Source organism: Chiloscyllium punctatum, chromosome 36, assembly GCF_047496795.1.
Source record: "Chiloscyllium punctatum isolate Juve2018m chromosome 36, sChiPun1.3, whole genome shotgun sequence".
NCBI classification, from domain to species: domain Eukaryota; kingdom Metazoa; phylum Chordata; class Chondrichthyes; order Orectolobiformes; family Hemiscylliidae; genus Chiloscyllium; species Chiloscyllium punctatum.
In genome coordinates, this window is record NC_092774.1 from 63,790,428 (window position 1) to 63,803,183 (window position 12,756).

Consider the following 12,756-nt stretch of genomic DNA (forward strand, 5'->3'; position numbering starts at 1 on the left):
GTTGCCTCATCAAAATGCAACAGCTCATATTTGTCTAAATTAAACTCCATCCACTACTCCTTGGCCCATCGGCTCATCTGATCAATTATAATTTATATTAAACTTTCTTTCCTAACTTACTCCCTAAAAGCTGAAAATCCCCATCCCACACTTTCACCCTCCATTCTCACTTTGTTGAGTCTAATCACGGATGTCCTCATCCTGAAGGGTTTGATTCATGCTGATTAACAGGCCCACATTCAAGGGAGATCTAACTGAAACGTACAGAACATTGAACGGCCTGGACAGAGTGGACATTGGGAAGATGTTTTCATTGGGAGGAGAGACTAATACCCATGGGCATAGCCTTAGCATAAAGGGGGAATGGAGATTAGGAGAAACTTCTTTAGCCAGAGAGTGGTGAATCTATGGAATTCATTGTCACAGAAAACTGTGGAGGCCAGGTCACTGCGTATGTTGAACATTGTGGTAGAGATGTACAGCATAGAAACAGACTGTTTGGTCCAACTTGTCCATGCTGACCAACTATCACAACCCAATCTAGTCCCACCTGACAGCACACGGCCCCATATCCCTCCAAACCCTTCCTATTCATACACCTACCCAAATGCCTTTTAAATGTTGCAATCGTACTAGCCTTCAACACTTCCTCTGGCAGATCATTCAATAAACGTACCATTCTCTGCGTCAAAAAGTTGCCCCTTAGATCTCTTTTGTATCTTTCCCCTCTAACGCGAAACCCATGCCCTCTCCTTCTGGACACCCCCACCCCAGGAAACGACTTTGTTTATTAATCCTATCCATGCCCCTCATGATTTTATACACGTACAGTTACGATGTTCAAAAGACATTTGGATAAGTACATGAATACGAAAGGTTGGAAGGGTTATGGGCCAAACACTGGTAGGTGGGACGAGTTTAGTTTGAGAACATACTCAGCATGGACTCGTTGGATGAAGGGTCTGTTCAGTACTGTCTGACTCTGTGACTGATCTGTACTGGTCTTAAAACCATTTTCTTACCTTCCCCTATAAGCATCCACTTCTTTGGTGTTCAAAACTCAGATGAACTTCGCCTTGAATATGTTCAATGACCCCACCTCTGAACTCAATTCCTCTTCGTAATATACCACTTGCCTTGCTCATTGCCTGCTGCATCTGCCCGACAGCTGGCATTGACTGGTGTGGAGGGACTCTGAGACCCCTTAGTACATCCATACATCATTCCTGATGAAGGGCTTGTGCCCGAAACGTTCACTGTCCTGTTCCTCAGATGCTGCCTGACCTGTTGTGCTTTTCCAGTGCCACATTTTTCGACTTTCACCTCTAGTCCTCACTTTCTCCACATTCCAATATATAATTTTAACAATGCACTGCTTTTTTTTTAAACAGCAAAGGCTATAACTTCACATTGCGGAACTGCACTTGCCATGTGTTTGCCAATTGAGACACAGACCTGGACCAACTTCGGGAAGAGGCAAAAGACTGAGTTCTGAACAAAAACCGTAGCACACTCAAAACGTCGGCTCTGTTTCCCTTTCCATGGATGCTGCTCGACCCGTTGGCTTTCTGCAGTATTCGCTGTGTTTGTTCGACACAAATGCTGCTTTCCATTAAAGAACTTCAATCCCTGTCCTCTGGTAACTGACCCTAGTCAGTGGCAATAGGTTCTTCTGATTATTAACCTGCCCATTCACACCACGTCTTCTCCCATCATTGCCAACAGCCCCTGGAAATCTCCAGTTAACCTTCTTTGCTCCAAAGAGAACATTCCCAAACTTGGGATTGGAAATTGCTCATCCCTGGACATGATGCAAATGTTACAATGGGGAAGAGGTTTTGTCAAAGTATTGTCAGTTAGCAGGTGGAAAAATGTTCAGGAAGTAAAACAGAAATCCCAGTCTCCAGCTTTGTGAATCTTTCGAAACTCTTTGGGAAGTGGAATTAGAGGAGAATGAAGGATGAACTGACGGACTGAGCAGAGACAGTCCAGACTCCATCCCCTTGTTTAAGAGGCTGATTGACTCTGATATTCTCGGGACCTGAACTGACCCGAGACATTGAAAGAATTCTCTGCACATCAGGAATTCAAACCCCTTCTCGGCTCGGCGCCAATGAGAAAATTCAGGAAGAGGCAAAACACTGAAAGGCTCGGAGGGCGATGGCCCCGGTGGTGGAGAGCTCGTTCCTCGTGACATGGATGTGCCTGCAGATGGTGGGATCAGGCTGTCCCCATGTCTCCACAATGAATGTCCAAGGCTTTATTATGGAAAGTAAAACTGATAGAAGACAATGGTAATTTTGGGCGGGGCGGGTTGAATTATGAATTTATTAGTAGGTTCCTCAAAGACACTGTGCAAGCAGCTCTTGCACCTGTCTCTGTGGCGCAATTGGTCAGCGCGTTCGGCTGTTAACCGAAAGGTTGGTGGTTCGAGACCACTCAGGGTCGGCGTGTTCCTTGTTCTCGCTCCTACCGCTTTCTTGGCTGCGAAAGTGCACGTTTTTAATGGTGTCAGGAAAATGTTTCCCAAACGGAAATCTATTCCACTGAGGCAGCACAAAGGGGTTTCTGAATTGATTGAATTTCTAACATAAATGACTGCGGATGCTGAGAATTCAAGACAGAAAGCGAAACTGCTGGAGAAACTCAGCAGGTTTGGCTGGACCTGGATGAGGAAAAAAACGAGTTCTGAAATGTTGTCTCTGATTCTCTTTCCACGGATGCTGCCTGACCTGCGGAGTTGCTCCTGCAATTTCTGTTTTTGTTTTTAACTGAACGTCCATTTCATCTACCGGGATGAAACACGCAGACTCGCCATTTGCAGATATTTAACCCTTTCGAAACCTGAGAAGTGATTGAATTCAAACAAACTCTGCAAGGATTCACTTTTTGTCAGCTCCACAGGCAGAGAGATCTGGGAAATGAAGCTGTCAGTGTGGTTCTGTATTGATGGGCCGAGTGGTGAATGCGATGGACATGAAATCCATTGCGGTTTCCCCACGCAGGTGTGAACCCTGCCGACTACAGTTGAGAAACGACGTCAAAAAGAAAGGGAGATTGCTCCACGGTTTTTTTAAAGATGCAAATCAGTGGAGGGGTTGAAGTATTTCAATCACATTGGGACTGGTCGGGAATTTGTAGCCCACTGCCTGTCAGGGTGGAACAAGCAGAGACCCACAGAGCTGCTATTGAGGCGATGAGGCAAGAGTTTGGAAATGAGATCGAACAGTGAGGGGCGTGAAGTCGTAATCGAAGTTAAGCAGGCACCTGAGGACAAAAGTGTTTTATTTGCCAGTGAAAGATACTGCTTCACAAAGTTGGGATTATGGAAGGGAAGCAGTGACGGTGATTATCTTTGGCTGTTCCTCTTGTGAATGTTCCCATTGCTGCGCATGTCCGTGTTAACGTCAGAACTCTGCAGCATGGCGGTGTCAGGTCCGCACAGTGCCAGGGGCGCAATGGATGACGCATCTGACTCCACCTACCTGTTTGAAATGCAGCTCACAGCTTCTTCACACACCCCAATTAATCTTTCTCATTGTCCTGAAGCCGGCATACGGTTTGAATTCCCGAACTGCGGGAATGAGACTCTTTTCACTGTGTCGCGTCAGTAAGTGTCCCTGAGAACATCAGAGTCAAGTCACAGCGCTGTCAGAGGAGAGGAAGCTGAAATAGTCCCACACGCTGCTCACGGGCACATTTCACTTTCCCCAACTCACCGCCCCAACCACTGTGGCTCTTGGGAGTGGAAAGGGAACAAACACCAAAACCCAGTCTCAGCTTTGTAAATCTTCAGGAAATAAGAAAACTGTACATCCCTTCGGATCTTCCATCCTGGGCTGACAGCATTGATTTTAAATGGCTGTCCAGTCAGTGCCGATTCGTTTTGGCTAAAAAAAATCTTCCTTTTCTCATCCCAGCATTTCTTGCTACAGAGAACTGTGTGGCAGATTTCATGTATATATTTCCTTGTATGGTATTTTGTAAATTACATTCGTTTGCTGGTTGTTTGTATCGGGTTTTTCAGGTTCATTAGCCGCTGTTTAAGTGTGTTGGGAGGTTTGTGGGCGACCATGATGCTGAGAGGGTTGAGTTGTCTGGACATCATTTCCCAGATGTCTTTAATGTAAAGTAATGTGGCTAAGGTTTCTGCAGACGTTGTGTCTGCTTGTGTCAGTTTGTTGATGTGAAATCGGCACACTGGGTTTATTGGGTAGGCAAAAGTGAGGACTGCAGATGCTGGAAACCAGAGTTTAGATCAGAGTGGTGCTGGAAAAGCACAGCAGGTCAGACAGCTTCCGAGGAGCAGGAAAATCGATGTTTCGGGCAAAAGCCCTTCATCAGGAATAGAGGCAGGACCCCTCAAGGGTGGAGAGATAAATTAGGGGTGGGGTGTGCTGGGCCAAAGGTAGCAAAAAGTACAATAGGTGAATGGGGGTGGGGATGGAGGTGACATATCAGAGAGCAGGGTGGTGCGGATAGGTGGGGAGGGAGATTGGCAGGTAGGACAGGTCATGAGGACAGCGCTGAGCTGGAAGGTTGGAACTGAGGTAAGGTGGGGGGAGGGGAAATGAGGAAACTGGTGCAGACCACATTGATGTCCTGGGGATGAATGTATCCGAGGCAGAAGTTGGGACGTTCTTCCTCCAGGCATCGGGTGGGGAGGGAGCGGCGATGGAGGAGGCCCAGGACATGCAAGTCCCTGGCAGAGTGGGAGGGGAGGTTGAAATGTTGGGCCACAGGGCACTGGGGTTGATTGTTGCGGGTGTCCTGGAGATGTTCCCTCAAACGCTGTGACTTGACTCTGCGATGGGGCTCCAGTCTCCCCAATGTAGAGGAGACCGCATCGGGAGCAATGGATACACGAAATGACATTGGTGTTCGCCTTCTTCCTTCCGTGACCCGGGTTCGACTTCCGGGCAGGAAAGCAATTTTCAGGAGAGCTGTCAAACTTCTCCCGTATATCCCTGGTGGTCTAGTGGTTAGGATTCGGCGCTTTCACCGCTGCGGCCCGGGTTCGATTCCCGGTCAGGGAATCATTTTTCAGTGTGTTGCATAGCTATCCATTCTCCTTAAAAGCGCTGGACAGTTACTTATTTGTCTTCGTCGTGACTGGGTGCTACAGTGTGTCGTGTTTCGTTGAAATAGTGCCCTCGTTCAGATTTGTTTGTATGCGTAGGGATGATTACTTCTGTAGCGAAATACTTGGTTCGCGTGTGGTGTTTTCCTGTAGAGGCTGTTTTGATTTTACCATTGACTGTTCGCTCTACTGTGACATCTAGAAATGGCACTTTGTTGTTGTTCTCCTCTTTTGTGAATTTTATGCCAGTAAGGAGATTGTTGATGGTGTTGTACGTTTCCTCTAATTTGTTTCATTTTTTGATGACAGAAGTGTTTCATCGGTATTTCGTTGATTTATTTGTAGGGCTTGTTACTGAATATAAAGTGGGTGGTAACCACGAGGTTGACAGTGCTATCTTTGCTGATGAAGTTGGTGCTGTGTTTTTGTCTTTAGTTCTTCGAGTAGTGTCTTCAGTTTTCTTTGGTCACGTTGATGTTAATGGATGTGAACAGGGCTGTTATGTCAAAGGACAACATTATTCCATCCTCTTCTATCTTCATGTCTTTGGTGTTCAGGAATTCTTGGATGGAGTAAATGGAGTGGCATGAATCTTCGACTTGGTGTTTTAGTCCTCAGTGGAGGCCTTTGACTAGTCTGTATATTGGTGTTCCAAGTAGTGAGACTATGGCCTGAGGGGGGCTCCTTGTTTGAAAAAGAGGAGAACAACAATAAACTGCCACTCTTAGATGTCACAGTAGAGCGAACAGTCAACGGGGAACTTCACACTGGCATCTACAGAAAAACAACACACACAAACCAAATACTTAACCACAGAAGCAATCATCCCAACACCCACAAAAGAAGCTGCATCAGGAGATTATTTCAACGAGCCACTACATACTGCAGCACAGAGAAACTACGAAGAGCTCAAGAGAAATAAGTATATGGTGCATTGAGGGAGAACGTGTCCCCAATAAACCCATTCCACCGATTTCTCATTGATGCTTTCAAGCTGACTCTCAAAAATTCGGTTTGAACCTCCATTCTTTCCTCTTTGTTTTTTGTGGGTTTTGAAAGCTTTCCCAATCCTCTGACTGAGTATTGGAGTTGGGAAGTTATGTTGTGGTTGTACAGGACATTGGTTAGACCACTTTTAGAATATTGCGTGCAATTCTGGTCTCCCTCCTATCACAAGGATATTGTGAAATTTGAAAGGGTTCTGAAGCACCAATAGATCCACAGAGGGGAAGTGGCCCTTCTGCTGCCCTGAGTATGGGAAGGCCTTCAATGATTCTGCTGCCCTGCTGACGCACCAGTTGGCCCACACCGGGGAAGGCTGTTCTCCGGCCCCAAGTGCAAGATGGCCTTCAGCAGGTCTTCCCACCTGCTGAGACACCAGTGGGTCCATACTGAGAGGCCGTTCTTCTGCCCCAACTGCAGGAGGGGCATTGCTCTTTCCTCCGACCTACTGGCCCATTGGTGTGTCCACATGGTGGAGAGGTCGTTCAGTTGCCGTATGTGCAGGAAGGCCTTCAGCAATTCCTCTGCCCTGCTGAGGCATCTGTCCATCCACACCGGGGAGAAACCATTCTCCTGCGCCGAATGTGGGAAGGTCTTTACCTGCTCCTCCACACTGCTGAATCACCAGCTGGACCACACGGGGGTTTTGGGGAGGGGGGGACAGTGGAGGAGGGGGGAGGCCATTCTGCTGCCCTCAGTGCGGGAAGGCCTTCAGCAATTCCTCCACCCTACTGAAGCACCAATGTGCCCACACCAGGGAGATGCCCTCCAGCTGGCCCGAGTGTGGGAAGAGGTTCATGTTTTCGTACAACTTGCGGAAGCACCAGCGGAGGCACCAGTGCTCCCAGCAATCAGATCCCACCGGTGACGCTGCCTTCGGTCACCTCCCAGGACTGAACCTCCTGCCAGTTCTGACAGTGGGTGCAGTGGGAGAGTAGGTGGGCTGTTTTTCTTTTCTGCTGGACTGCAATTGCCTCCCCCACACCCCACAATCACAACTCCATGGGGGCTCAGGGTTAGCACTGCTGCCTCATGGCACCAGGAACCCAGGAATAATTCCACCCTTGGGGTCTGTGTGCAAGTTATGGAGGGTAGGAAAATGGATCTGAGTGGGTTAGTCTTCGGAAGATCAGTGCAGATGTGTTCGGCTGAAGTACTTGTTTCCACATTGTGGGAGTTCTATGATTCTATGAGCTTTGCCTTCAGTGGATACTGCTGCTCATTGAGCCCGGGACTGCACATTGCCAATGAAATGATCCAGAGAAACCGAAGACCGCAAGACCATCGGAGAAGAGGTTAGGCCATTCGGCCTACTCTGCCATTCGTTAGTAAGAAAAGTATTGGATGAGATGAGCTACACTGCGGAAACAGGCCATTCGTCCCAACAAGTCCACACCGACCCCCCCCCCCCCCGAAGATTAACCCATCCTGACCCATTTCCCTCTGACTAATGTACCTAACTCTATGGGCAATTAAGCATGGCCCATCCACATGACCTGCACATCTTTGGTTTATGGAAGAAAACAGGATCACAGAGAGAAAACCTACGCAGACACTGGGAGAAAGTGCAAATTCCTCACAGATAGTCACCCAAGGCTGGAATCAAACCTGGGCCCCTGGTGCTATGAGGCTGCAGTGGTTACCACTGAGCCACTACATATTGTAACCCGAAGTTGGCAAGTAGGAGCTTGGGAGAATACAGCAAGCTAGGCAGCACCAGAATGTGGAGTAGTCAGCATTTTGGGTATTAACCCTTCTTCAGGACTGAAACGTTGACTTCTCCATGAGAAACGATTCACAGGAATGTTGCTGGGGGTTGGAGGGTTTGAGCTACAGGGAGAGGCTGAATAGCGTGGGGCTGTTTTCACTGGAGCATCGGAGGCAGAGAGGTGACTTAATAGCGGTTATACAATCATGAGGGGCATGGACAGTGTAATAGACAAAGTCCTTTCCTTGGGGTGGAGGAGTCCAGAACGAGAGGGTATAAGTTTAGGGTAAGAGGCGAAATATATTAAAGTGACAACTTCTTCATGCAGAGGGTGGTCCATATATGAAATGAGCTGCCAGAGTATATGGGTCAGGTGCTGTCAAATGGGAGTGGATTAATTTAGGATATCAGGTCAGCATGGACAAGTTGGAACGAAGGGTCTGTTTCCTTGCAGTACGTGTCTCTGACTACTGGTCCTGATGTAAGTTTAAAATAGAGTCCAAGTAACTTTGAATAGTTCAATCTTGTTGAGCTCACCTCCTGAAAAGTTTCAGATGAATCCCTCTGAGAGATACTGTTTAAACATGCTGAGTTGGACAAAGTATCCCATCAAGTTCAACACAAAACCAGAGTTGAAGAAGTCAGAAGTCAGAACACCAAGGGGACCAAAACTGATCACAATATTCCAGGTGCAGCCTCATCAACGTCCTGTATAACTCCAACATAACTTGCCAACATCTGTACTCAATTCCCTAACTGATGAAGGCCAGTGTGCTGAAACCTTTCTTCACTGCCTTGTGTACCGATGTTATCAGAGATATAGGACCTACTTTAAACTGATCCACGATCCAGCTGCTGGGAGCACAGAAGTAGAGTAGTGCTGCGTGAGTGTGCTGGGTCGATAACCCAGAGGTCGATGGGTAAAAACCATGTGATGCTATTGCTCAATGTCTCTGTAAGCTGCTTTCATATACAAAGGTTCTGTGCATCTGGTTCCCAAAGCTTCTTCAGTGGAGGCGTGGCCGCTGGAGCCCAGGCGTTCAACAACCCCCCGGAGCTGGAGGAAGTTCCAAGCTCCAAGAAGCGGGGGGTAAGGCTGGAAGCATGATGCTCAAGGCTTGTATTTTTAACTCATTTTAATGGTACCTACTGTATGGGGCTATGGTTTACATTAAAACGGAGGATCATATCAGAGTGTTTATATTTAGCAGTGGTAGTTGGTAAAATGCACTCTCTGGAGGAGCACTTTCTATGATGCTGCATTTCTTGCCTTCTGCCCTTACCCCATTTCTTATCTCCCATCTTGATTTTATATTTTTTTGGTCAAATTTCATTTCAGATTAATCAGACTTGCGATTCACTGTGTGCTATTAATTTGTTTGTTTGAATATTGTAAGTCAAAATTAATGGTGTCATGTCATTTCTGATGTCAGAGTTTGACATTGAATGTGCAGATGTGAATATCAGTAAGTTGTGAAAATAAATCAAGAACTTGTGGTTTTTAACAAAAAGAGCAGTTCACTGATATTCATGGCATCGTCTCATTTGGGTGTGATGATTCAAATCTGACCAACAAACCGTTTCATGCAGTCATCCAATTGAATAAAAAAATTCTTTAATTTAATTAAAGAAAATAACTCTGGCAAACCAAGATTTATGCAATCTATTTATAAGATTATGTCCATTGCTCGCAATATGGTCTCATCCACATTGAGGAAACTGCACGCCAACTAGCGGAACATTTCAGGGAACAACTCTGGGACTCTAAATCTAACCGACACACCGCCCTGTGGCGGAACACTTTAACTCCCCCTTCCATTCCACCAAGGACATGCAAGTCCTGGGCCTCCTCCACTGCCAAACTCTTGCTACCTGACACTTGTAGGAAAACACCTCAACTTCTGCTTTAGGACCCTCCAACCACATGGTATCAATGCAGATTTCATCCGTTTCATTATTTCCTCTCTCCCACCTTGTCCCAGATCCAACCTTCCAATTCGACACCAACCTCTTGACCTGTCATACCTGTCCACCTTGCTTCTCACCTATTTACTCCACCCTCATCTCTGACCTATCACCATTAATCCCTCCCTCCATCTAACTATTGCACTCCCAGCTGCCTTCCCTCCAGCCCCACTTCCTTCCCATTTATCTCTCAGCCCCCTTGGGCCACCCTTTATTCCTGATGAAGAGCTTATGCTCTAAACCAAGACTGTGATGAAGCAACATCCTCAACAAATAGGAAATAGCTCCCAAGTCAGATTTCATTCCCTCTTCTGTTTCCCAGTTCTTTCAGAAATAAGGAATGTCTTTTTCTTCCACTAGAAAGTGGTCTTCCACTTTGCGCTGTCTGAAGTGTTATGCCAAACCACTATTTCAGCCACCTTTTAAGAATCCTTTCAACCTGTTTTTCTAACAATTGTGGAGGTGACCAAAAGCAAACATTTCACTTCTCCTCAATGTCCCATTTCTCCTACTATGAGCCATTTTGTCATGTTGTCTCTGTTACAAACAGCCAAGTGCACTTGGTTTCTGAATTGAAATTTGGCCATTGAAGTGAACAGGATTAATATTTATCGATAGCTAGCTGTGTTTGCACTAACTGTAATTATCCACCAATACGACGTCTTTTGTTCCACCAAAACTGGAAACAATGATCTGTGCTTATATTGCAGTCGGATATAGAAAATCATCCCAACGATCTTCACGTTATTATAGTTTACTGAGGCCATAACATCATTACGTGGCAGTTTGATGTGACTAAAACCTGGATGGGAATCTATTGATTATGTTGTTAAAATATCGGTATAATGTTATTCACACTGCGCTGTCACCAACTAAACGAAGCGGCTGTGTGTTTAAATACCGTAATGAACAGTTTGTGTTCGACTTCTCACACTTCGACTTGTGTTCGACTTCTTGCGGGGAGCTGAGCATTTACCCAAACAATGGGCACACCACCTCCCTGACACAGTGTTCACAACTCAAACTGACAGCAAAGATTCACGTGTGATCAAAAGTTTCCGCAAAGAAGATTTGACACGACCGATATACGGAAAGAACGTACTCATTTCTTGATTTGAAATGTAAGAAGTTGAGTGTAGTGAGCCAGACATGATTTGAACAAGGAACCTTCTGATCTGGAGTCAGACGCGCTACCGTTGCGCCACAAGCTCACGGACAGCTGATGACCTCTATTCATGCTTAAGGGAAGTGATCGCACTACAATAATTTTACGTTCAAGTCTGTTCTGTTTCTCCCCCTTCTCTTCCAAGGGTTGGGATTGTCTTTCGATTTGCAGAAGTTGAGATGCTCTGGATGCTGTGATCCAGGGCAAACACAGGCTGGAGGACCTTCGCGTAGAAATAGTGACGAGCATGTACGGTTATGTCAAGCTACAGGAGAACAAAATTGTGGCTCTACTCTTTTTTTTCCCGACTGGCATTTGACCACTTAAAATCTGTCAATAACAGCAGCATCTCCACAGCATACTGCACATGCTCCTCGGTGTCAGCAAGGTCTGTGCGGGTTAGCCGGTGTCAGCAAAAACTGCATGCTCGGCGCTGTCCCCGGAAACGACTCACGATCTTCATGGACCAATGGAGAGCATTGTCGGACTGGAAGGAAACTTATCCTCCTGCCAATCAGAGCCCCCTTACTGTCTGAATGTGGAAGGCGGACCATGTCATTCTGAAGCTGCTGCTGTTCCTCTCTCTGTAAATGAAGATTGAGCTTCACCCCAAACTGTAACTTCCTTCCTTTGTCCAACATCTGTGAATATGGCACTCTTTTCTCACCCTCTTTTTCCATTTATTTTTCATTCGGGGCTTCAGTTGTTGACTTGCAGCAACTGAAACGGAAGAGAGTGAATCCGGGGGGCGGGGCAGACTCTGGAAATGTTGGAGAAATTACTACTGCAGATGCTGAAGATCAGAGTCGAGAGTGTGGTGTTGGAAAAGCACAACAGGTCAGGCAGCATCAAAGGAGGGTATGAAGGAACAGAGACTTTCAGCTTCTGTGGAATGAGAGAAAGAGTTCATCATAAATTAGCATTGATCAGATAGGCCAATGGGAGATGGAGTTTAATTTAGAGAAATACATTTTGGTCAAGCAATCCAGGCAGGACTGACTGGGGAGTGTTGCAGAATAAAGAGACCTTGGAGTGCAGGTTCATACTTCATTGAAAATGGAGCCTCAGGTAGACAGAATAGTGAAGGCAGTGTTTGGTATGCTTTCCATTATTGGTCGCAGCATTGAGTATGGGAGTTGGGAGTTTGGGAGTTGGCTGTGCAGGACATTGGTTTAGCCACATTTGAAATGCTGCATCCACTTCTTGTCTCCTTTCTATCGGAAAGATGTTGTGAAACTTTGAAAAGGATCAGAAAAGATTAAGAAGGCTGTTGCCAGAGTTGGAGGGTTTCAATAGACAATAGACAATAGACAATAGACGCAGGAGTAGGCCATTTAGCCCTTCGAGCCTGCACCGCCATTCAATATGATCATGGCTGATCATTCCTAATCAGTATCCTCTTCCTGCCTTATCTCCATAACCCTTGATTCCACTATCTCTGAGAGCTCTCTCCAACTCTTCCTTAAATGAATCCAGAGACTGGGCCTCTACTGCCCTCTGGGGCAGAGCATTCCACACAGCCACCACTCTCTGGGTGAAGACGTTTCTCCTCATCTCTGTCCTAAATGGTCTACCCCATATTTTTAAGCTGTGTCCTCTGGTTCGGCACTCACCCATCAACGGAAACATGTTTCCTGCTGCCAGTGTCCAATCCTTTCATAATCTTATATGTCTCAATCAGATCCCCTCTCAGGCTTCTAAACTCAAGGGTAAACAAGACCAGTCGCTCCAGTCGTTCAGTGTGAGGTAATCCCGCCATTCCAGGAATTGACCTCGTGAACCTACGCTGCACTCCCTCAATAGCCAGAATGTCTTTCCTCAAATTTGGAGACCAGA

General features: G+C 46.4%; 1 non-coding gene across 1 annotated transcript; it reads left to right on the forward strand.

Moving 5' to 3' along the window:
* The first annotated feature begins 4,964 nt into the window (after positions 1 to 4,964).
* Positions 4,965 to 5,036, forward strand: trnae-uuc (transfer RNA glutamic acid (anticodon UUC)). Its single transcript has one exon. It is a non-coding gene; the product is annotated as a tRNA-Glu (tRNA).
* Positions 5,037 to 12,756: the final 7,720 nt, after the last annotated feature.